Source organism: Mastomys coucha, unplaced genomic scaffold, assembly GCF_008632895.1.
Source record: "Mastomys coucha isolate ucsf_1 unplaced genomic scaffold, UCSF_Mcou_1 pScaffold22, whole genome shotgun sequence".
NCBI lineage: Eukaryota > Metazoa > Chordata > Mammalia > Rodentia > Muridae > Mastomys > Mastomys coucha.
Window position 1 is genome coordinate 109,569,239 of NW_022196905.1, and position 25,824 is coordinate 109,595,062.

A 25,824-nucleotide genomic window follows, 5' to 3' on the forward strand; every position below is an offset into this window, starting at 1 on the left:
TTAAGCTTAATTGTGAGTGACTTGCAGGATGCTCCTCACGGGATGATTTCACGTAAGGCATGATGTTGGCATGTGCGTTTCATGATCTGTGGCCATCTGCATCAGCTATTTTTAGCATGCTAGTGAAGGTTGGGCAAGGGGTCTCACTGTGTATCTCTGTATCCTCTTTCCTTGCCTCTCCTCAATACTGTCCAATACAACAGAGCCAGGCAGAGTTAAGTGGTGGTCCTAAGCTGACCCTGCTCCCTGGTCCTGCACCCACTGAAATGAGTTGGCTTTGGGCTACTGGTTGTCACCAATCTCTCAAGTCTGTGGCTTGTCTGGTGTGTGCAGAGCCAAGGTCCCATGCATGGGTTTGGCACCCAGCACATGTCCATTATAGCTTTGGCCTGAGCAGGAGGCTCAGTATGTCATGTGATCTAGCTTTGTGTCTTGAGGACTTTGGCAGATGGAATCAATTTGAGCAATTCTCTTGTCAACTTATTGGAGAGGGAGCAAAGGTAGGCTCTGTCCTGGGAGGCGGGACAAGAGCATGGACCAGCCTCTCGGAGGCTGAATGGCCTAACACCCAGTTATGGAATGGTTCCGAGCCAGTGTGTCTGAAGAACAGGGCAGATAACAACTCTCTCAGAGACTTGGTGTGAGATTAATGGAGGCCTTCTGCACAGTGCTGGCATGTAGCAGACTCTTCTTTATGCTTCCTGGCCACACACCCTGGAGCTAGTTATGGTTATCATGGGAGAAAATGGGCAGAGATAAAGTGGACAGGCTTTGGGGCTGACCTGTCCTGGGTTTGATTCCAAGCTCACTTGTTGTGCATCAAATCAAAGCAGGGGTACAGAGGGGACCCCACCAGGTGGTCACTATACCGATATCTAACTTATTATTTATGCATGTTTATGTGTCTGTGTGTACATGCACATGTGTGGCTGTGTGCGTTTGCACACATGGAGGGATGGAGGTGGATGCTAGGTGGTTCCCACAATTGCCCCCACCTTATTTTTTGAGAAAGGGTTTTTCATTGAACCTGGAGTGAACCAATTTGCCTGTACTGACTGAAAAGCAAGGCTCAGGGTTCCCCATCTCCCTCTCTCTAGCCCTGCAACTGTTAGTGTGTCCTAACACACCTAGCCTTTACGTGACTGCTGGGGATCTGAACTCGGGGCCTCAGACCCAACATGAGGACCTGTATTCAAGGGTTGCAGCACTGGGATGGCTGAGAGCCACTGGTGGATTGGGACCCCCTTACACTGCTTCTGTTCTGTGTCTCCTTGAAGCTCTCATGAAAGTAGCTAATACACTATTTCTGACATTAATTAACCTCTCCCCATGCCTCCATCTTTTCATCTGTGAGATGGGTTGCTAACAGCATTAAGCCTTATAGGTTGGGCCCTTCATGGCTTCCCCTGAGGGGGTGTTACACTAATATTTTAGCACATTTAGGCACCACAATGACCCAGGGGCCTGGGTGTTAGCTCTCCCTCCAATGAAAGGGAGACCTTGAGATTTTAGTCCCAAAGCCTGTAAGTCCAGCTGCTGCCGCCATCATCTCTGCAGGATCAGAGCGGCTTGGTGAGCTGGCATCCTATCCCGAGTGAAATGCTTGGCATTCAACCAGGAGCAGAAAGGAGATGGAATTCTTTGCCACAGAAACCGTTATTGCTTCGGGGGGGGGGAGATGGAGGTGGAGCAGGTTCACGGAACACTAGGAGCTCAGTATGCTTACACTGAAGCCTGCCTGGACAAGAGATTAAGTGTGGGATAGGCGGTCAGTCCCCAAGGTGCTCAGGCAGAACCAGTGTCCTGTGCAAAAACATCTGGATGCTTAGAAATGGGCCACACCAATTTTTGTTGTTAATGAGAAAGAACACCTGGGATAAAGCTGGACCTTTTTCATTTAACTGGACTCAACTGAGACCCCTTTATACAGTTTTATAAATAGTTATTAGGTTATGTTACATATGCTGATGGGTTTCACTATGAGGTTGTCACAGATCTATATAATCTATTTTGAGCATATGCATCCATTACCCCCCACCCACTGACCCCCCCTTTTCTTCCTATCCAGCCGGAGACTCTATAGCTTTTGCCTCTTGGTGTGTGTGACCCTAAGAGTTTAACTAGGGTTGGTCACGGGAGAGGGGATGCTTACAGGAGCACGGGCAACCACAGAACAAAATCTTTCTCCTCTGGCCACCATTAGCTGCCTAGAGACCCTCAGTGAAAGGGTGGATCTCATGAGCGGTGCCCTCCACTACCACGACAGGAAGTAGACCAGCTTTGTGGTAGGTCTTGTGACTGTGTGCTCAGCTCCTGAGCTCACAGGTGCCTGGAAGACAGTTCTACAACACTCTTTCCCGCTCCCAGCTTTTACTTTCCTCTCGTTCCCTCTTCAGCTTGTGGCCCAAACCTTGGGGGGGGGGGGAGGTGACATACACATCCCACTTGCTCAGGTTTTTCATGGTAGAACTGGAGTTTGAGATTTCAGCAGTGGGGTTCCAGCTGCATCATAGTTGTTCATCTCTGAAATAAACTCCCCCCACACTGTTCTAGGCACAGAGGCCCTCAAGGCCATGACTGGGAACCCGGCTGCTCAGGGAAAGTGTCTCTCTGTGGCAAGGGAAGCCGAGTAGATAAAAATTCACACCTTCACATGAGGAAATGATGCTCAGAGGGGCTAAGGAACTTAGCCACAGGCGTATTTTCTGAGGCAGGCCCTCTCACTGAACTGGGAGCTTGGCCATCTGGCTTAGACTTGCTGGCCAATAAGCCTGAAGCCTTCTGCCTGTCTCTACCTCCTGAGCACTGGTTTAACTGGCACGTACCAGCCACCATGTCTAGCTTTTTATCTAGGTGCAGGAGGATCCGCATTCAGGCCCTGTGTTTGCAAAACACTTTAACGACTGAGCCATCCTGCTAGGGTTAGCCTTCTGTTGACCGTGAACTCATGATCCTCCTGCCTCAGCTCCCTGACAGCTGGAGTTGTGGGCATGCACCAACACTCCTGGCATGGCGGTCTTTCTCTTACCCTTTGAGGAAAGAGAGACCCTGGGGCTGGAGTGCACAGCTGCTCTGTGTACGTGTTGAGTTTTTTGTTTTTTGTTTGTTTGTTTGTTTTTCACAGACTCTGAAGGATAGTTAGGAATGCCTCTGAGATCCAGGTGGGGAAATCCTCAGGCTCCAGAAGAACCAACAACCTTGTAAACCTGGGGTTCTAATTTGCTCTGATTGCAAGGGCAGTTGCTATGGCTGATGTATGGGCGGATGAGTAGCCTGACCGTCTGTCTGTCTGTGCTCCCCTCCCTCACTCTCCCTCTTCCCCTCCCTCCATCCTCTACCTGTCCCTTCCTTCATCCATCCACGCTCTACCCGCTCATCCTTCCCTCCATCCTTCCATGCCCCACCCACCCACTCCCCTCTCTCCCATGAATCATTTCTTCAGCTCAGCTCAGGAAACAGGTTGGAAGCAGAAGTTCAAGATTTAGACATGGAAGCAAATGCTCTCCAAACCCTGCTCACACAAGCAGCAGGCACAGAACCATCTAGAGACCCGGTGAGGTTTTTTGGAGTACGAACTGTCCTGAGTTCCTAATTCCCACATAGAGAGAACCTGGCCTGATGCAATGGCTGTCCATGAACAAGGGTGAGGATATACATTTTAAAAACTAGGATCTTGTAGGGAGAGCCAGTAGGTCTGGTGGCTAAGAATAAAAAATTCCAGGGTTCACAACATCAAAACTGCTCACATGTTCCAAACCAGACTTTGAGAGAGAGAATGGTTTTGACAGAAGTCCCTGGTACTTACAGGCTGAGGTTGTTCTGACTTACGCCTGCATAGCACCCTTCAAGCCTGAGGCTGCTGATGCAGGAGATGAGCCTGGAAGACTAAGTACCAGGCTCCTTCGGCTGGCCCTGCAGAATAGTCTGAAGGCGTCCTGAGAGGGACCCTTTGTCACCCATCCAACTGTGACATGCGTTTGGGGATCATTGCCTTGTAAATGAGGTACGAGGTGTCACCTCTGTGAGGTACATCTTCTCTCAAGCAAGCGCGATGTTCTGTCCCCTTTCCTAAGCCTGAGTGAGCATGGCAATTCATTATGGTGACAACCTGAGCCTCTGTCCCAGACACCTGGCGCGTCATGGGCATTGGGAGACTTGGCCAAGAATTTAATAACAGTACAGTGATTTTATTTGAGACGCTTTCCTTAACTCATTATGGAGTCTGTGGCTTGGAGAGAGGAATTGAACTTGAAAAATTGATTGTATTATTTGTGACAATCTGAGAGCAAGGGTGAAGTGGGGGACTGGACCAGAAGTCTGACAGGTTCCAGCAGGCTGAAATGGGACGAATGGCCATTCCCCCAGCTGGGCTTTAAGCTCACCTGGGGGCGGCAGGACATTTGTGTCCTTGTTCTCTCAATGATTTTGCTCACTCAGTGTTTCCTAAGTCTTAAAGACATTTAAATCTGAACTTCTTGCATTTAGAAACTGGGCTCTAGGTGACCCACACACTTCACAATACCCTAGACAGGCCTCTGAACCCCCTTTTAATCACACTCATTCATTCAACAACCGCTTGTAGCACTTGCTCTGTGCCACCACTGTGTTGGAAGCCAGGATCAGCAGACACTACCAATCAATCCCCAATTGCTCCATTTATTTTTGTAACAACCCTATGAGGTATGTTCTGTTACTGTTCTCAGTTTATGAATGGGAATGATATGGCTCAGAGAGGCAGAGTAACCTGCTTGTGGTTGCACGGTGAGAAACTCATCCACAGTCTTGTAAAGTTTTTAGATTTTTGTATTTTGTCTTATGTATGTGAGTGTCTGCCTGTCATGTGGATATATGCAACATATGCACCACCTGAGTGCCTGGTGCCCACGGAGGTCAGAAGAGAGCACCACACTCCCAGAACTGAATTTACAGAGGGTTGGGAGCTGCCATGTGGGTACGGGGAACTCTACTTGGCTCTCTGCAAGAACAAATGCTAACCACTGAGCCATCTTTCCAGTCCTTCCCCTGTGGTCTTACCACCTCTTGTCAGCCTTTGTCTGGCAAGGGCAATTCCTGGGAGCTTGAGGCAGCTGCAAGGGTTAGTCTGGCTTTATTTGTTCCTAGAGCCTTAGAGCCTTTCCCACAAAAAAGTGGTGAGCATTTAGTAACGCCAGTGTGTGAATGTGTGTAAGAGTGTAGAGGGTATGTGCGTGTGTGTGTATGTATATGTGTGTGACAGAAAGCATGTATGTGTGAGAGTGTGAATATGAGGCTACGTTGTGGGAGAGCATGTATGTGTGTGAACTTCTGTGAGCATGTATGTGAACATAATGTGCATGTGTGAGCATGCGTAAGAGAGCATGTGTGTGTGTTTAACATGTGTGAGCATGTGTGAATGTGTATGAGCATGTGTGTATCACAGAGAACACATATGTGTGAGAGAATTTGAGCACATGTTGTGAGAGAGAGCATCGTGTGTGTGTGTGTGTGTGTGTGTGTGTGTGTGTGTGTGTCAATGCCACAGAACCAGATGAAACTCCCCCCATCCCATTCCAGCTGCATACCCTTTGCAGGCAATTTCCCCTTTCTAGGGAACAGGAGACTGGCCAGGAGACAGACTCAGCCCTCCTTGCCTTGTAAATCTTTCCAAAATCTCCACCTCAGGTCCTTGCTCTCCAAATATGGTGACTTCTCAGGCTTCAGCCTAGGCGAGGAGTGCCCCATATAAGGTCAGACTTGGAGCTTTCATCCTGTGCCAACCTGCCAGGCTGGATCTTCTCTCTGGTATGCCTGCTCTGTAGCCTCCAGGAGCCAGGCAGTCAGGGACCCCAGTGTGGGGACTACCTCACCCCATTACCTAGCTCTCCCAAAAAAACAGGCTGCTCATTCCCTTGCCCACTTCCCTTCTTTCTGGGATGAGAGGAAGCAAGGAGAAGGAAGAGGAGTCGGAAGTGATGAGAGGATCACAGGTGGCAGAGGCACGATTAGTGCCAATTAAATTTGAGGCATGAAAAGCAAGATGGCGGGGAACCCACGCTCAGCTGCTTTACCTGGGGCTGTGTTCATTACATGCAGGAGTCGTCATGGAAACCTAAAGTTTGGACATTCATAAGCACCTGGTAATTATGTGAAAAGCTCCCCAGAGCTGAAAAGAGGGCAGGAGGGACTGGGCTCCACCAACTCTGCTAGAGTTCAAAGTCAAGGAGGCCGATGCCATCTTCAGTAGCTAATGATGACAGACTCAATTCCAGGTGCATTTTTCAATTCCAGGTGCATTTTCATGGTCACAGGCCCAGGGTTTGAAAGTCTGAAGGTGCATGCTGTAAGGCATAGTACCGCCCTCTGCTAGTCTCACGTGTCTGAATATAGGCCCCTGGTTGGCTATTTTTTGTCAACTTGACACAAACCTGGGAGTCACCTGGAAGCGGGAACCTCAGTTGGGAGAATGCCTCCATCAGATTGGCCTGTAGGCAAGTATGGGGTCGGGGTGGGGGTAGATTTTCTTGATTACTGATTGATGTCTGAGGGTCCAGTCCATCGTGGGTGATGCCACCCCTGGGCAGGTGGTCCTGGGCAGGCAGGATGATGGAGACCTAGGGGGAGAGCCAGTAAAAGCAGTCTTCCTGCTTCAGGTCCTGCTTCCCAACTTGAGCTCCTCTCCTCACTCCTGTGATGGAGACATCCCTTTCCTCCCCTGGTTACTTTGGGCCAGTGTGCATCACAGCAGTAGGAAGCTCACTGGCACACTGACAGGGCTGGGGATGCTTGTGAAGGCTGTGGAGTCTTCAGTACTCGGAGCCTCACTGAAGCGAAAGGATCACTGGGAATGGGCCACAGGGCTGCTGAGTTGGTACCGCCCACTTCCTGCCACCTCTTGCTTCTGGTTCCGGAAGATGTGAGAAGTCCTGCTACACACTGCGGATAGTCACCTGTGCATTCCTGGGAGCACATGTGTGTGCACGTGTGTGCGCGCCCCAGCCAGAGACAAAATCACTTTCTCCTTTAGACAGGGTATCTCACCGGGACAGGAGGGCTGGTTGACTCTACTAAACGGCCAACCAGCCCCACACCCAGGGAGCCTCCTGTCTCTGTACCTAGATTCTGAGCCTGTGCAGGGATCTGAACTCCGTTCCTAAGGCTTGCTAATGGCTGAGCCATTTCCCTGGTTCCTTGATCCCACCTTCTTTTAAACCCTTGCCTTTGACCATGAACAAGAACAGAAGCAAAACTGAATAAAACCCCAAGGCCCACGTGTTGCTTTTACAGACTGAGAGGCCAGTCAGGCCGGTGCTGGTGAGCCTCTATGTCTGCTTCTGAAGGCTGAGCTGCTGGTGAGGGCAAACAGAACGTCTGCAGAGATACTTACTTGGCTGTTTCTGGCTCATCCAGCAAATGCTGTCTGTGTACATTCAGTGGTTAAATTATGGGCCAAGGGCATGTCACTGGCTCTATGCTACCACAATCCTGCCAATGCCCGACCCCAGCCCCAGTCAGCTTAATCAGGATTGGCCTCAAGTTTGGGTCCTGCTGCAACCACCCATGGCACTGCCCGAGGGAGATGGGTTGCCTCATCTTCCTGGGTCTGGCCCCTCAATTATCAAATGGAGCTTAACAAGGTCTTCACAGTTGTTCCGAGGATTCAATGAAATGATATGCTGAGATCTGCCTGTCACAATACCTGCCTCCCCGTGTGGACATTCAGCGAAGTGTCAGCTTCCATCTGTTTTCCACCACTGCAGAGTTTTTTGCACGCCTTGGGGCATGCCTTAACCTTCCCCTCATTCTTTCCTGCCCCCCCACCCCCCACACCCTATTCTCTTCTCCAGGCTTCCTCTGGAGCCCTTCCTGAAGCACTGGGTGGATCACCCTTCCAGCTGTTTGCTCCCATGGCAACCTGTGCCCGCTCTTTCCATCCCGCTCACCCTGCTTGGAATGGATTCTCCGACAGGAGTCTCTGCTCCTGGGCTTCTGGCTTACATCAGGGCCGAGACCCTGTTCTGTTCACCAGTGTGAGCATCCTACATAGGAGGCACCAGCAAATGGCTCATAGCATTTTTTTAGATTTTAAAAAGGAAGGACAGGAGGGGGGGCTCAAACTCAATCAGCAGGCGAATGGAGAAAGTCTGGTATGTTCACAACCCCGAGTACAATTTAGAAATAAAAGCAAGCACAGTCTGACATGCTTGTTCACATGGGTGGGGTTCAAACACATGTGGGATGGGAGAAGCAGCCACAGAAAAGCATGGACCATAACAATCACATCACTCGAAGACATGGATCTACAGTCATACAGTGTGGCTGGTGTCTGGCTGAGGTCAGGGGAGGCGGCAGATCTTGAGGTTTACAAGTACTCTGTATTGGGTTGAGTGGTAATTACACGGGCACATGTAAGGTATGGTAATCCCTGCTTAAGCTGCAGGACTCAGCTTAAGTGTGTGTGTGTATTGTGGTGGAAATTATAGTTTGAAAAGATGGTTACGAATGACTGGATTGGGGCTGGGGAGATGGCCCAGGGTAAAATGCCTGCTGCACAGGAGTAAAGGCCTGATTTCAGATCCATGTTGGCCATGTAAAAGCTGGGCATGGTGGGCACAGGTCTGAAACCTTAAAGTGATGGGACAGCGATGGGACAGAGGTGGGACCATCCTCTGGGCTTGCCAGTCAGTCCAGGTCTCCACAAACTGGTAAGTTTTGCTCCAAGAGACCCTGTGCTTCCTGCAAAAACTTAAGAAGGCAGAAAGTTCTAGGGAGAGACACCTGATGCTGACTTCTGGCCCTCCAAACACGCATGTGCACCTGTGCACATCCAAGTACAAATAAACACATACATACACTCATACACATTCACACACACATACAAACACACACACTCAACACACACATTCACACACATATACAAACACACACACATTCACACTCACATTCACACACATTCACACACATTCACACACATTCACACACACACATACAAACACACACATTCACACACATATACAAGCACACACACTAACATTCACACTCACATACATACAAACACACACTCACACATATACACACATATACACATATACACATACACACCCACACACATACAAACACATACTCACACATATACACATATACACATACACACATACACACATATACACACTCATACACATTTACACACACACATATACACACATATACACATATACACACTCATACACATTTACACACACATATATACATAGTCACAAACACACACTCACACACATGCACACTCACACAACACATATACACACTCATGCATTCACACACCTATACACTCATACACATGTATGCACACATATACACACATACAGTCACACAAACACACAATACACAGTCACATACATATACACATATACACACTCATACTCACATTCATCACAAATACACTCACATACATGTACACTCATACACATACACACTCATACACACATGCTTACATATACACACTCATACTCACATTCCCACCCACTCACACACATACACACTCACACACAAATAACGAATACACATGTACACACACATATATACACTACACACATACACATATATACGCAGTCACATAAACATACATACACACACTCACACACACTCATGAACACAAACATGTACACTGCGTTCTCCCCGCCCCTGACAAAACAGATTAATAGAACAACAGTAAGAACAACCGGGAAAGCCTGGAGAAGGTCACCACACTGAAACCCCGACAGCTCAGCACTGAGGTTTCTGAGAAAGAGGGAGTGTTAGAGGGGCACTTATTTTCCTAGTAAGACAGATGGGGGTGGGAGATAAATAGCAAAGACTTGTAATTTCAAAGTTGCTGGAGAGATGTGGAGGCAGAAGCCCAAAGGAGAGAAAATTCCAGAACAAGGAGTATTTAGAAACTATAAAACAAATGCACAAAACAACTGAATGGCACCTTTAAAGAAATGCTATACCAAAGACCCCTCCCCCTGCTCACCATAGTCCTACGGTTGTCAGCAAAGGAAAGGCTTTTTCAGACTGGCGGAAAGAGTGAAGGATTTTCTTAACACAGCACTTATGGGACACGGGCCTGTTTAGCCCAGCAGGCAGGTTCCAGCCAGTCAGGGTTTTCTGGTTGACCTCTCTGCCTCATGATTTGCTGGCAGATGTAAGCCCCTCCCACTCCTGCTGTCACCCTCTGCTCCTGCCTTTGTGAATGCTACAATATCTTCCACTCTTTGAAGATGCAAACTAAAATGGGCCCTTCCCCTCCAAACTGCATCTGTCACAGGTGGTCTGTGTCTGTGATATGGTCGGATGACCAGAGGCATCTTCCAGGGGTGAATCTTCTGAGAAACCAGATGCCAGACCGCCCCATCCTTCTTCCTCCATGCAGAGCCCTTCAACAGGTGAACAATGAGCCACCAGCGGCATCCTCCTGTAGTCAAACCTTTCCTCTCCTAAGCCTTTTCTGTTGAGTGCTTGATTACAACAACGTAAAAATAGCTAATGCAGTGAGCGACCGAGAAATGGCTGTTGGCTGGGTGATCATTAATGGCAGCCTCTATTCCAAGGACAGGCAGGCAGTGTGTGGTGAGGGCCATGACTGTAGTGCCCCAAAGGGTTGGAGAGAGATCATGAGAGAGTCAGAGATAGCCTCTTCAATGGATCTTGCAGTGGGTGTACTGATGCACACCTTTGATTCCAGCAGTCAAGAGGCAGATTCATGTGAGTTCAAGGCTAGCCTGGTCTATCTAGTGAGTTCCAGGAAAGCCAAGGCTATACATAGTGAGACTGTCTCGGAAAAGACGATGAAAGAAAGAGAACTTGCTGATCTATCTTGCCTCTGGACCCAACAAAATACTTAGGAGTTTAGAACACAAATAAGTACCAACACTTAGTCTGGGGACCCACCCTGGAGACTCAGAAGGACCAGGATAGCCTAGTTACCCAAGGCTACCTCAAGTAGGGACTAACTTTAGCCCTGTTTTGCAGATAAGGACACTGAGGTTCTAAGAGCTCCTTTATTCATCTGGGAGACTCTAAAGGCAGGCCTCCTGGTGTACCCAACATGAGCCCATCCTTCTAGCTGTGTTGAATAAGAAGTGGGTCAGATGCCATTGAAGGCTGCTTTGTAGCTTTCTGTTAGGGTTGGGCTTGAACTGTCACCTACTGGCTCAGCTCCTGTTTGGCACGCTTGACGCACACTCTCCCTCTCCCACCCCAAGTTGGTGAATCTGCTTTAAGAAGATTTAAGTGGAGCCTTTCGGAGGTGGGGCCCATCCCGGGGGTGGGCATAGGTGGTTCCACAGACCCAGTTTTGAGGGCACTGTCTGATTTGTCATGCCCTCCCTGTTGTGGTGGAGGAACTCTCTCTGAAATTGGGAGCAGAAACTTCCCCCTACCCTTAGGGCCGATTCTGCTGATTTTGCCCTGGGGTTTTGGCCACAATAAAATGTAGAACTAGCTCATTCCCTTCATCAGTCCTTTGAAGAACTGAGGAGAGCCGATCAACTGGTCAGTTCAGAATGACTGCCCTGCTTTTCAGAACCCAGGAGAGGATTCTTTCTTTTGGTCTCTGTTGGCTTCCATTCTGCACAAAGTTAGTGCCCGAAAACTTCCTGACCCCAAGGAGAAGCACAAGGCCCCTGGGTGAGCTTGCGCCCCACCCCACCCCTGCCTGAATCCACTGAGCCTGCGGCACCTACTCCCACCCTCAACCCCAAAGTCTGTGCTATGCTTCACTGGGAACCAGGCTGTATAAAATGAAGAAATTATCTGCAGGAACACTGCCTGGTCTACTTCGATGCCTTGTGACCAAGTTCTTTATCAAAACCCCCTCCCATCCCTCATCAGGCAGCTCCCTGGGAAGCCCTGCACTCTGGGCGGTGTTCTGAAGGAAATCTCCTTGCTCCAAGCAGAAAGGCAACCTTCAGCAAAGGGCCACTGATGCCAAGGAACTCAGAAGCCAGGCTCTTCCCTGAGACCACAGGCTTGTGGCCTTGTCCTTCCCTGTTGAGATGTATACCTCTCTGTTATCAGTCTTGCCTAATGATCTATTTACCCGAGGTACACGGTTACAGACAGATGCCCACCACAGTCTTGGGCAGACAAAAGGGCATTCATGCATCTGAGAGATGGGGACGGGGTTGCTTAGCAGTTGGACGGAAACACTGGTTCCTTTGTCCAAATGGCCAGCTGGGGTTCTCTATCTCTCCTCTTTTTAAACATATGAGATTATTGAAATAATTAACTAAGCTAATTAAGTTAAGAGAAGAAAAGGGATACATAATGTATTGTTCTTCATTGTTACAATGACATGGGAGACAAAGGAGGCGGGGTGAGAAAGGGAAGGAGGGGGAAGGAGGGAGGGGGAGAGAGAGAAAGACAGAGAGACAGAGATAAAGAAAGGGAGCGAGGGGGAAGGAGAGAGAGAAGGAGGGGTGAGAAAGGGAGGGAGGGGGAAGAAGGGAGGGAGAAAAAGAGAGACAGAGAGACAGAGAAAGAGGGTGGGGGTGGGAGGGAGAGAGAGATTGATATAAGATTGAAGGCTCAGCTCTCACACTCCCGGGAAATAAACACAGCCTTTTGCTTCCTGAGAAGCAGCACATTCCTATTTCTCTGACTCAGGGCTGGGGGCCACTGGCTCCTTAGGTGGCACTTGGCCTCAGCCCAGCATCCCCTCTCTTCCATCCAGGCCCCTGCTGCAGATTAAGCCTAGTCCTTTTATGCCCCAGAAGAGGCTGTTGTTCTTCCCAAGCAGACAAGGGCCAGATGAAGATATAGAAAGGAAGGAAGTGGGCAGTCTGTGAGGAGTCACATGTGGTTAGAGTCCTGTGGTCAGGGTGGCTCTCTCTCCACGTGCCGGTCCCTTCTCCTGAGGATGACACAGACTGGGAGAGCAAAGTTGGAAACTGAATTTGGAGAAACTTAATAAAACAAAGTCAAGCCTCCGCCCCAAGGGGACCGGTGGCAGTGAGCATCCATAGGGAGTAGGGCAAGGGTGGGGATGGGGCATGTGGGTGTTTGCGGGCAGGCAGACCTGGTTTTGAGGGTTGATCTCTCCCTGAACAGTGGACCTCTGTCTTAATCATGGCCAAGGAAACTCTTATTAAAAGGCAGCGTTTAATTGGAGCTGGCTTACAGTTTCAGAGGTTTAATCCATTGTTGTCATGGGGAGGAGAACATGGCAGCACACAGGTAGACTTTGGTGCAAGAGAGGTAGCTGAGAGTTCTATATCTGGATCCACAGGCATCAGGGAGAAAGAGCCACTGGGCCTGGCTTGAACTTTTGAACCGTCAAAGCTCACCCCCAGTGACACACACTTCCTCCAGCAAGGCCGCAGCTCCTAATCCTTCTCAAGTAGTACTGCTCCCTAATGACTAAGTATCCAAATACCTGAGCCTAGAGATAATGTCTCTTGCTCACATGGTATGACGCTTTGCTGCCTTGGTACACAGGAAGAGAAAGGACAGGCTCTGCGGCAGATTAGTTTGAGGTGCCACAGGTGGCAGACTCAAGCACAGCGAGATGGAGCACTTTGCATGAGTCTCTGAGGTCACTGCAGAAGAATGGACCCACAGGCCTTGGCTATCCTGAGGAGGTAAGCAGGTGGACTGGGAGGGAGGGAGAAGTGATTGATTGCCCCCACACCAGCTTCTATGATGCTGGGCTGTGACCACAGAGCGAAGGAAGCAAGGACCATACAGGGAGAACCCTGCATCTGGGGGCCGGTGAGCTATCTTCCAGCACCTCCAGCTGGGAAGACAGGGGCAGGCTAGAGATTCTTCTGGGGGATGAAGAATGGAAGCTATTTGGTCAAGGCACTTCTCTTCAGCAGTGTGTCAGTGAGAGTGAGCAGTGTGCCTCTTCATGGCCCAGAGCTTTGTGACAGGAATGTGTGCCTTACTGATGGCTTCGACGCTGGGGAAAATGTCTTTGCCATCTACATGAGTGATTAATTGTTTAGGTTTTCCCAGTGGGGTGGGACCTCATGGCTGATTCCCTGTCCCAGGGTGATGATGAGCTCAATCCTGGGGCAGTCATGCTACACACACACACATCCCATTACGTGGGAGCAGAGGTAGTTTGACAAGGGGAACGGAGTCCAACAAGAAAGGGTGACAGGGATGGGTATGGCCAAGATATATCATGCGCACACATGAATAAAGCACAACGAAGCCCATTATGATATATATTTAACATATGCTAAAAAATAAGGAAGAATCAAGGTTGCCTGTGTCTGCTCCCACAGACCCCACGGGCTGGCCCCCAACTCGCATGGTCCTTCCATCCCATGGTGAGGAAGCCGGGTTGATGTTCTCCTAGCTTCCTCAGTGGCTCCCCCAAGCCTTGAGTTGCCTCCTTTAAAAGGTCTATAAATATCTGAGAGAGTCTTGATTAGCAGACGACAAGTTCCGCTAATAAGCACGGGAACATAGGTGACAACCTGCGCTAATTACCGTTCGGGCACTTGCTTCAAGGGCTCTCAGGAAGGGAACATCGCCGGCTGCATTACCCTTTTGGCACCTTCTCCTGCATACACATAAAGCAAACAGCTGGGGAGCCGTCATTTCTGGAAATGTCAGCTCCTAAACATTCTTAATTCTTGGTATTTGTGGGTCACTGGCTTTGATCCCTACACGGCAACAGAGAGAGGTGATTGCCCCCAGAGAGCACTTCCTATACACCAGGGATGTTTCTGAGCATTATGTTGTCAGCCCTTCCAATAAACCAATCAAGTAGGAACTGTTACTGCTTACATGGGGGAGAGGAGGAGACTGAGGCACAGGGAGTCACTTGCCCATGAGGGTGGTGATGGTTGATCCTGACTGGGAGACACACTTCTGGGTGTTTCTGTTGACAGTGTTTCCTGGGAGGGGTGACTGAGGAGGGAGGACCTCTCTTCACAGTGGGCAATCTGAGTGGGATTACAGGTAGGGCAATGTTTGCTTCACAAATGAAGCCCTAGGTTCCATCTTTAGTACCCTGGCCACCCCCAACCCCCCACCCCCAGAAGAGGTCCACGGAATCAGCAGTGTCTCCTGCTTGCCAGTGGGGAGCCTTTGTTTTCTTAGAGACTCCAGTCTCTGGCTTTTTAACATGGAAGAGACACAGCAGCTGCACCCTCTACCCCACAGGGAGCTTCTGGACCTTCACGGATAGATTGGTACTATTTAGACATCCAGCTACATGGATGGAACTGAACTGGGTGTTTACTATTCCAAAGTGCAGCTAGCCATTCTGGGCTTTCCAGACCCTGTTCTGTAAAGGCTGCTCTAATAAATCCTTCTGTGGTATGTATCCTGGGCCCTGAAAGTCGACTCCGCTGTTAAGAGTGCTTACTGCTCTTGTAGAGGACCTGGGTTCTGTTCCCAGTACCCACAGTGGGCAGCTTATTGCTGCCTGTAACTCTACTTTCAGGGGATTCGGTCTGGGTGCCCTCTTCTGGCCTCTAAGGGTCCCTGCACATACACGGTGCATATAAATGTAGACAGGCGCACATGCACATAAATACAGCTATCAACCATCTTAGCTCCTAAGCGGTTCTGTTCCTTTAGAGAAGTCTGCCGATTGCCAGTCTGCTACCTCTGTGGAACAGCCAGCATAGGCTGGGGTCCAGGTGGCCGAGACATTGTGGGTTCCTGTCCAAGTGGGTTCTACCTGAGGATGTACATGCAAACAGACTCTGTGCACAGGCACTTACTCAATGTTCTGTTCTCCAAGCCAAGTGGTCAGATATCAGAAAAAAAAGGATCAAATTTACAAAGCTGAGTGCTTTCTCTCTTTCTTTGTTTCTTTCTTTTAAACAAAAACCCTATAGGTCAGGGCTTAGATTCAGAAGGAATTCATTTAACTGGATAAACCTCAATTATCCAACCCAATTAAGCTGTTTAAATGATCAGCATCCCCCCCTCCCCTCCTCCCTCCAGACCTATCCCTCATTAGCTGAGCCCATTGTCTCCTTTCCTTTAGCTAGCAGGTCTTGGCAGTGTATTGACCTGGAATCAAAACACGCCTTTCTTAGAAACGCAGCAGCTCTAATTAGAAACGGCCTCCGCATCCGCTTTCGTGCCTTCCGCCGAAAGGGCTCTGTTTGGGAAGTTGACTGCTTCTTTTCTTGCTTCCTTCCCTGTCTTTAGCTCTTCCCTGTGCCAGAAACCCGACAGCATATTTTAGCGAGATCTCAAGAAAAATGCAAATGTCCTTGCCCGTGGTCACGGGCACAGTCAGATTCTCATGCGTGTTGCCTAAAGCGATACTTGGCATTCTCCTTTTTTTCTGTCAGAGACTTTTTGAGTATACTTAAGAACTTGCTCCAACAGATGCCTCTCTGAGAGGTGCTTGCCTCCTGCTCCATGGTTCCTCTCGGCAACACAGGCTCTGGGGGTTATTTGGTTTGGGATTAAGCCCTCAACTCTATCATCTGCTTAAGAGGAATATTGTAGGTGTGATAGAATGAAGGATTGACTAGGAGGTTAACCCTTGGGCACATCTGTGAGGGGTGATCTTGGAGGTGGGAGGCTTCTCAGGCAGCGTGAGTGGCACCAGTCCTTAGGCTGGGGTCCTGAACCAACTAGATGGGAGAAAGTGACGTGGTCCCCAGAATGGACCACTCTCTGCTTTGGAGTTGGGGGTCCAGTGTGAATAGCTTCCTCAATCCCCAGTCATTATAATGTCTCTAACCCACCCCCATAACTGCGAGCTGAAATAGACTAGTCCTCTCTTAAGCTGCTGTTGTCTGGCTGTTTATGTCAAAGCATCCTGAAAAGGAGCTTAGACGGCAGGAACCTGTTCTAAGGCTCAGGCTCCTCATCTCTGCACATAGAGGGTTATGATCTCATCTGCTTCATGGGACTGAGGAGTAGTGGGTGCCTGATAGGTGGAAGGTTGTTATATTTCTTTCTCCAATCATGTCACAACAACAGAGGTCAGAAAATTCCAGGTACTCTGCTTGGATGAAGATGAAGGAACCAGGGAGCTCACATGGGTCCCCCAGAGTCGTCCAGACAGGCAAGCAAGAGAGCTGGGAGCCAGGGCTCCCCCTTGCAGGCAAAGGGCTGTGGCTGTTTGGCCACCATGTGGACCTCTGAGAGTATCCGGATATAAAAAGCCATGGGCGTGACAGCTTCTGGAGATGGTGTTGAGAGGTAGCTCTGACCTGTTGCCTTCCTGGGTTCATCTAGACCCGTGGCTCCTCTTCAAGCAGAGCTGGTTTGGTTTTGATACTAACCAATGACTCTGAACCAAGCAGCTCCTGGAGAGAGGGATCTGCTTCAACCAAAGCTTAACTGTGTGTCTGCCTAGGGGTAGGTCCTGCAGGATACTAGTGTTACAATGACAGTCAAAGCCGGCCTGCTTCCTGCCATGGAGAAGTTGTCAGTTTGCCAAGGGAGAAGGTGTCAGGTCAGGAAAATTGGTGAACAGGAGCCTGCGACCTGGTTTGGGAGAGGATGCGCAGAGAAGGTTGCCATCAAGCTAATGCTGAAACATATTCTGGGAGGAGGAGAAATATGGAGGGGGTAGCATGTTAAACACACACACACACACACACACACACACACATCACAAGGACAAATAAGGCTGGGGGAAACTTGGTGGGCTTACATAGTACCTTCTAAACCTCATTAAAGATATGTCTTCATCATGGAGTGTGTGTGTGTGTGTGTGTGTGTGTGTGTGTGTGTGTGTGTGATGAGTGTCTCTCTGTATGCACGTGTATTTGTGTAGTAGTGAGAGTTTTGGTTTCTTTAAAAACCCAGGTATGTTATGTGAATTCACTTATGTTTAAGTCCCTGGTGTGGAAACTGCTTCAGTTTTTCCACAGCCACTGACTATGATTGTCTGGTGCTCTAGGAGAGGGGTGATTTTGGCCAGCTGCAAATAGTTTAATTCTGGGGACTCTGGAGAGGGAATAAACTCCACAGCACTGAGAGGGGCAGGAGGCACTCTGAAGAAGGCTGCTGCAGCTGCACCCCTGCTCTCCCTGCTGCCGCTGCTCTTCCTCCTGCTGCTCCCCCTGCTGCTGCTTCTCCCCCTCTTGCTGCTACTCCCCACTGCTGCTGCTGCTCCCACTGCTGTTGCTGCTGTTGCTCCCCCTGCTGTTGTTGCTCCCCCTGCTGCTGAGGCTCTCCCCCTGATGCTGCTGCTCCCTTGTTGCTGCTCCCCCTGCTGCTGCTTCTCCCCCTCCTGCTGCTACTCCTCACTGCTGCTGCTGCTCTCAGTGCTGTTGCTGCTGCTGCTCCCCTTGCTGTTGTTGTTCCCCTGCTGCTGCTGCTCCCCCTGCTGCTGCTGCTCCCCCTGCTGTTGCTGCTCCCCCTGCTGCTGCTGCTCCCCCTGCTGCTGCTACAAGTAACCCTGAGCAAAATGAGCAAAGAGATGAAAAGAAGCTGGAGCTATCCTGACTATGAAGAGTGGACTTGACTCAAGAAACTTGTCCCTAAACACCTATAGTAGTCTAAAGATGTCTATGCCCCCTTTCCCCTCTGACCTTCTTTCTCTTCTACCTAGTGTTGGGGGGTTGGGAGGGACTAGGGTGGGATAAAGGTTAGAAGGGTGAGAGATAGAAGAACTTAATAAAGTAGCATTAAAAAAACCAAGATTTTGTGCATGTGTGTGTGGGTGTGCGCTTGCAGGGGTCGGAGGACAACCAGTCATCACTTAAGTTACAGGTGTGCAGTACACTCCTACTTCATGTGCATCCTGGGCTTTAGAACTCTGGTCTTTACCCTTGGACTGCAAGCCTTCTCAGCAACCCACTCATTCTGTTTTTACCCGAGGAAGAACGGCATTGTACACTCTTCAAAGAGAACAGTAAGTTGGAAGGAGGTCACATGGAGGGTAGAGTGAAGGGAGGGGCTGGCAGTGGATACAACATCTACAAAACACCCCAGCACCTAAGGCTCAGGGATCAGTGCAGAAGAGGGGGTAGAGAGATTGTAAGGGCCAGAGGATTGGGGAGTTTGCCAGGGGATTGTGTTTCCTGGTAACATCTGGAGCTACACCCACTGGGTCTCACCAATATGGCTGCCCAAGGAGGGCTTCAGTGGAGGTGCCAAATGGATGGATGGAGGCACATGAGGCCTCAACCCTGCACAAAGCACTATCGGCAGCCAAGGAAGGCTGGGAGTGGGAGAGGTGGTCCTCCCCAGGGAGGACACACCAACTGGCACTCCACTGCCAAAACATCAGCTCCGATAACATAATTCAGGAGGCATTATAGGGGCCGAAGGGGCTATATTTAGGAATATATATATTCTACTAACTGTTGTATATATGTATATATGTGTACACATACATGTATATTGTTTTATATAGACATATAGACATATGTATATACACATGTACACATCTGCATATACATATACATATACACACATATATACACATACACACACACATACACACACACACACACACACACACAGATACATAAAGGCCATGAATTTGAAGAAGAGCAGGGAGGGCTTACCATATGGAGGAAGGAGAGGGAGGGAAAGGGAGAAATGCTGTAATTAATTATAATCTCAAAAATAAATTGAAAAAAAAATCAGGTTACATGCTTGTTTATAGAGTCAGCTCTTGGTAGCCATGGCTTCTGCATCCATGCATTCCCCCAACAGAACACTCAGGGGAGTACCAGAAACATTTCAAACATTTCCATTTCTATCACGAATGCAATGGTTCCCTAAACAGTACAGCCCAGCATGGCAGTGTTGCCCATGGAGTTTGCACTGGCTCAGGTATTTGTAGAGAGGATGAATTCGAGCACCCATTCGAGCGGGTGTGTGCAGGTTTAGTGCTGACACTGTCACCTGTCACTTTATGTCAGGAGCACGTAGTTGTGGGTTTGGGTTGTGAATAGGGTCCTGGTGGCATTAACTAGTCCCTTTGATGAAGTCACTTATGAGGACTCTCTCCAACAGGACTACGGGAGCCTGGGGAGAATACCCAGCATTTGCTTCATGTTAGTGCCCTTCAAATATTTGTCTCAGGGTAGGCAGGTGTCCAGTATAACCTTAGAAGATGCCCCTAGCCTGTAGCTGGGCGAGCTGCCTCCCCTTCCTGCCCCTGAGCTACAGCACACAAAACATTTGTACTGTCCTCACAGACCATCTCAGCTCCTCAGCCTTTCGAGAAGCCGCAAGCCACACCACCTGCCTGTCAGTGCAGATCACTAGACGTGGGTGGCTTTCAAGTTCTTGCATAAACCTTCGATGGCATACATCCCAGTTTGGACAGAAATACTTGCGATCTGAAGGAATCCCCAGAAGATGTCCTTGGTGGGGTTTGAACACAGGGACTCAGAGCAGGAAAATGGGATTCTCTCTTGATAGATGATATCCCATTCCTGGTGATAGTGGTTTTGAATTTAGCTGTCAGAAAGATCTCTGAGGGGAAAAATATGTTGGTTTGTTCAGCCCAAGAAAGGTATAACTGGCTTCTGTTGGATTTCACGTAAATGGTAGATGCCCCTTAGTGCCGAAACCAGTACAGATTCACAAACCGTTTGGATTCAATGGTGCCGTCTAAGGTGTGGAGAATGTGCAGATGTAGGAAGGAGGTCAAGATTGAGTGTCCTCCAGCCATGCCATGGCCTAGCTAAACAGGTCCTGCACTCTCCACAGCTCTGGATCCCTCCTTATGCAGCAAGACTGCCTCAGTTCCTGGAACAAGGACCCTGGTAACCCGGCATCCACTACATTTGGCACACACTTGGGGTTCTGTATCACCTGAGTGGGTGGCTGCTCCCACAGGGAGACACTACTCCTCTCCCCCCATCCCCACCCCCCCGCACTCGTTTCTCAGTCACCCTGCCCTTCAGTGTCTGATGGAGAGGACTTGGAAAGGAAAGCTTTGTTGTGGCTCACAGTAGGGAAGGTGTGTTCTCAGATCACATCATGGTGACCAGGAAGCTGAGAGAAACAGAACTGCATACTTGGGTGGTTTTCTCCCTTTTGTGCCACACGCACGCACATGCACGCACACTCACGCACGCGCACACACACACAGTTCATCCCCTGGAAATGTGCTCACTCTGCTGTGACAACCAAGACTGAAGATCACCCTGGGCTCTCTGATGGCTCTCCTAGGGTACCACTGTGGACAAACGCAGCCATTGGGTGGGGCTGAGATACTGGTTCACAACCTGTGGGTCTTGATCCTTTTGACAAACCGTTGTCTCGAAAGTCATTTACATTATGATTCATAACAGTAGCAAGATTGCTGTTAGTAAGTAGCCATGAAATAATGCTATGGTTGGGGGGATCAGACATGACATGAGGAATTGTATTAGAGAGCCGTAGTGCTAGGAAGGTTGAGAACCAGTAGGCTAGGACAAGGAGGCCTTTTTTAAAAGACTCGTCTGTCAGCATGTGTCTAAGGAGTCCTAATGTTGGAGGTTTTATGAGCTCATTTGTATCAGTCACTAATGACCTGTCAACCCAACACCAATCTCTAACACAACCATCTGCCTCCTGTCCTGCTTTCTGCATCGGGGTTGGAGAAACCTTCCCAGTCGCTCTTATACTAAGCAAAAGAATAGACACTATTCAGGCAAATGAGACAGAGGGGGTTGTAGGCTGGGACGGTTCTTTGGCTTGCTTCATCCAAGGGCGCTTGGCTGGGATACCCAGAGTTTGGGTAGTCATTTTGTAACCAGCAGAAGAGGCCTGGGCATTTCAGAGCCGTTGAAACTGCGCACCTCCAATCTTCTTACCATGAGAGAAGCAAATTTATGGTTATGTCACTGGGGTGTTGTTTTTTTTTTTTTTTTTTTTTTTTTTTTTTTTTTGTGCTTGTAGCCTGCAGTGGTCCCAATCAATACACAGCGGTTTCCTTTGATTTTTTTTTTTGTTGTTGTTGTTGTTGATAACTTGTGGCTCTCCACAGGATTTCAGTGTGAGCGATGGGACTAGACAGAGGGCTAAGTCCAGGGGACCTGAACTACACTCATGGGTGCCCTCTTTTTAATTAACTAATTAATTAAAGTAATTATTTTGAGATAGAGTCTGGTTCTCTAGCCCAGGCTGGTCTCAAATTCATGATCTCTCCAGCCAGAGCTTCCAAGTAGTTGGAAATCCAAGCCTGAGCCGTCCTTCATGGCTGCTCCCTTCTCTACCACCTAAAGGTTCACACTGGGTCAGAGTTTCTGCCACCAGGGTGAACTCCTCAAAGGTGTCTTAGCTCCCATGCAAAACAAAAATGAGCCCCAGACCTGTGCTCTCTGCCTCTCCCTGAGCTGGGATCTGGCCTTGCTCCTGATGGGGTGCACTCTACTGAGAGGTCACAGCCCCATCTAGGCCTTGCGCTAGTGATTAGTGGTGACATTCAAGGCCAGCCAGAGAAGAGAGAGAACCCAGGCCTATAGACCTGAGACTGTCTCAGCACCTCTCAGGCATCTATTTAATGCTTTAAAATGTTTACCTCATGGACCCCAATTCCACTCAACCTGGTTCACAGATTCTGACCCTGAACAGGTCTGAAAGGGGCTGGACCTCAAAGGCAGAGCTCCCCAGGTCTCTACAGCTTATACTGCAGGTGGAAGACTTTCTGATCTGCCTCTCTCCCTCCTCCCACAGCCCTCTCCTCACACTACACTGCTGCTTCTTTGCAAAGGGACAAAAAGCAGCCTTATTCTGTCCACTGAAGAACATGCCTATCCCTCATCAGGCAGAAATGGGCCAGTTCCTTCCTGACTGCTGATTGATCACGGAGAGGGGTTGCTGTCACAGGGTGGGCAATTAGACATAGTGAAGGGTCACTATGGTGGATAGTTCCAGGCTGGAGCATTAGACAGTGGAGAGTGACAGACAGGGGGACGGGGGGGGGGGAGGAGAAACACACAAAGAGAAACAGAGACAAATGGAGCAAAGGAGGGAGGGGGGAAAGAAGGAAGGAAGGAAGAAAAACACAAACCAAGCCAGTAAATTGTAATTGCTTTGTGCAGTCACCATAGATCCCCTTGGAGAGAGAAAAGGCTCCCTGCTATTTTCCTGAGCCAAGTCTTGCCTGGCACACAGGGTTGGTCTACCTTCCTCACCCCTAGCATTAAATCACAAGCGGTCATTAGATAGTTTACCGCTTTTTCAGGGTAATCAGCCATTCTGTACAGGGGTGTGGTATCCTTGATTAGAGGGGATCACCTGGCTCTCACCTGCCCTTTACTATGTCTGCCGTCTGCTGAGAGAGGAAAACCAAACCGGAGCCTATCATCCTGCTAGCTGGGGGCACCTCTGGCCGAAGAGATGGCTTCTGAACGGCCTTGCCCCTCCCTCTTGGACTACTAGCACTCTGGGTACTGGGTGAGCTGGGTCTGATTCCTCATCAGGTCTGTTCAGTATCAGGAGTCCTGCCTGGCTCCTCATCCCCTTTGCTGGCCTGCTCAGCTCTTCGGGGAGAACTAGACATCAGGGCTCTGCGGCAGGCTCCAGAGTACCCGGGGATAAGACTTTAATCCTCCAGTCATTCATGAGACGAAACACCACCACCATTCTAGCACTGACATTCAGTGGTGGGGTGCGTCAGGTTCCATTTGAACGTTACCCCCACAAACCCATCACTTTCTAGAAGCAGTAGTCTCAGGGTAGAAGCCGTCAGCTGAACTCCAACTGTGGTGAGAGGCACACTATGTTCCGCATTTTATTGTCTCTGAGAGCAGGGACTCATCCTGTCATCTCATTAATTGGTGGAGCTTGCTTTAAAGTGACACAAAAATAAATAAATAAATAAATAAATAAGATCCAAACCCATCATGAAACGGAAGCTGCAGCACAAAAAGAGAAAGTTGATAGGTTCTGTTTTTTTTTTTTTTCTTTCTAAAGACATGGGGACAGGCGAGATGGCTCAGCAGGGTAAAGGGGCTTGCTGTTCAAGCCTGGTGGCCTGAGTCCTACTCCCAGAGCCCACGAACAGATGGTAGGTGAGGATTTCCTTTCTGTGAATCCTGTGAATGCTCACGTACTCAAGAGACCTCACCTCAGGCCATGTGCCCCGATAATAATAAATACAAATTTAAAAGTGGTGCATGTATTTCAAAAAAACTTGCAAAGTAGGGGATGGAGAGGAACTGACTTGCCTGAGGTCACCCTTAGGGTGGGGTTGAAACCCATATGGATTATTGGAGAATCTGCTCACGTCTGTATCACTGAGTTAGGAGGAAGCATCCCCCCAGAATATTTTTTGGAAGTTTTAGGATATGGCCAAGTTAAGGCTGCTTTTTTTTTTCTATCTTAGGGTTCCATGATAACAAGTCAGCAACTCCAGGCACCAGGAGCCAAGGTCACCACCCTTTTAGAATGTGCAGGGATGTCTAATAAGTGGCTAAGCACAGTTAGGCATTCTTCGGAAAAACTATAGCTATTTACCTTTGTGAAATACTTCAGACTGTGTGGTCATTTCCTTAAGACCCACTTCCTTTTTTGTTTTTTGTTTTCAAGATTTATTTATTTTATGAGTACATGGTAGCTGTCTTCAGACCCCAGAAGAGGGCATCGATCTCATTACAGATGGTTGTGAGCCACCATGTAGTTGCTGGGATTTGAACTCAGGACCTTCAGAAGAGCAGTCTGTGCTCTTAACCCTGAGCCATCTCTCCAGCCCAAGACCCACTTCCTATAGTCAGAGAACACGTTGTGGGAGTCTGCTGGACTCTCTGCCTCTGTACCTGCTCTGGTGACAACCAACTCATGCCTCGCTCTCCCTCCCATCCTACTCTGCCAGGAAGTTTGGTTCCAGAGGCGATGCTCTCAGTCAGACCCATTCAGTGAAGTATTTAGGGATGACAGGAGAGGTCTAAGGCTCAATTCTGTGGAGTGATCATCCCCAGTGGGCCGAGCAAGGAGGGGTGAATGAAGATGTATTACTATTTTAAGAGAAGCAGCCTTGGGGGCGGAGAGATGGCTCAGAGGTTATGAGCGCTTGCTACTTTTGCAGGGGACTAGAGTTCCATTCCTTGTACACACGGCAGCTCACAACCATCCTTAACTCCAGTCCCAAGGGATCCAGCGCCATCCACAGGTATGAGGCACACATCCAGTGCACATCTAAGTATGCAGGCAAGACTCATCAACACAACGTAAAAAACAACAAAGTTGTAGAAAGCAAAAGAGCCTGGGAACATTCTGGGCCATGTATAAACCGGAGAGTTTTTAAACTCCTCCCTCCAGGAGCTTTACTGAATCCCTGTGGGTGGAGCAGCTGCAATCCCCCACTCTCCCGTGGCTTAACCAAGGTGGAGGAAATTAAACTTACTTAAAACATCGTCTACCCAAGTTATGAGATTTGCAAGTAGGAACTCTGGACCCAAGTCGATACCAAGGACACAATCACATGTCTCCTACCCACTTATACACATACACATAGGCAGACAGTCTCAATACTTGAGTCTCTTACTCTTTCTACTATTTTGGCCCATCCCGGTCTCGTCGGGGAGAAAGAAAGGCTCGGGCATGTGGAGAATCTTGCCTGACAGCGGGCAAACAGGCAGCTTAACCAGCAACCCCGTTCCCACCCCCAAAACGTGACACCCTTGCAACCAACCTCTCCACAGAGTGATAGGAAGGGCTTGTCTCTCCAGCCCAGCGGATCTCTAGAACTAAGTTCTGCGATTCCCGTCTACAATTCCTCTTTATTTCTCCCCTGCTTTCTACAGTGTCTCTATCAATTTAGTCCATCAGTTTAGAGTTACTGCCTAATGGATAGCTCACAGCTCTGATCCGTGTTTTCATTCTCTGTGAGAAGCCAACCATCGAGAGCAACAGGGATGTCTGGACAGGTTCGTTATACCTAGGCCCTGTCCCTTCCCCGTCCTCCGACCCCCACTCTCCCTTGTC

At 49.1% G+C, this 25,824-nt stretch overlaps 1 protein-coding gene across 2 annotated transcripts in view; it reads right to left on the reverse strand.

Annotated features, from left to right (window-relative positions):
- Positions 1-25,824, reverse strand: part of Ccdc60 (coiled-coil domain containing 60) — a 166,713-nt gene that overhangs the window by 140,263 nt on the left and 626 nt on the right. The gene's annotated exons all lie outside the window — the stretch shown is intronic.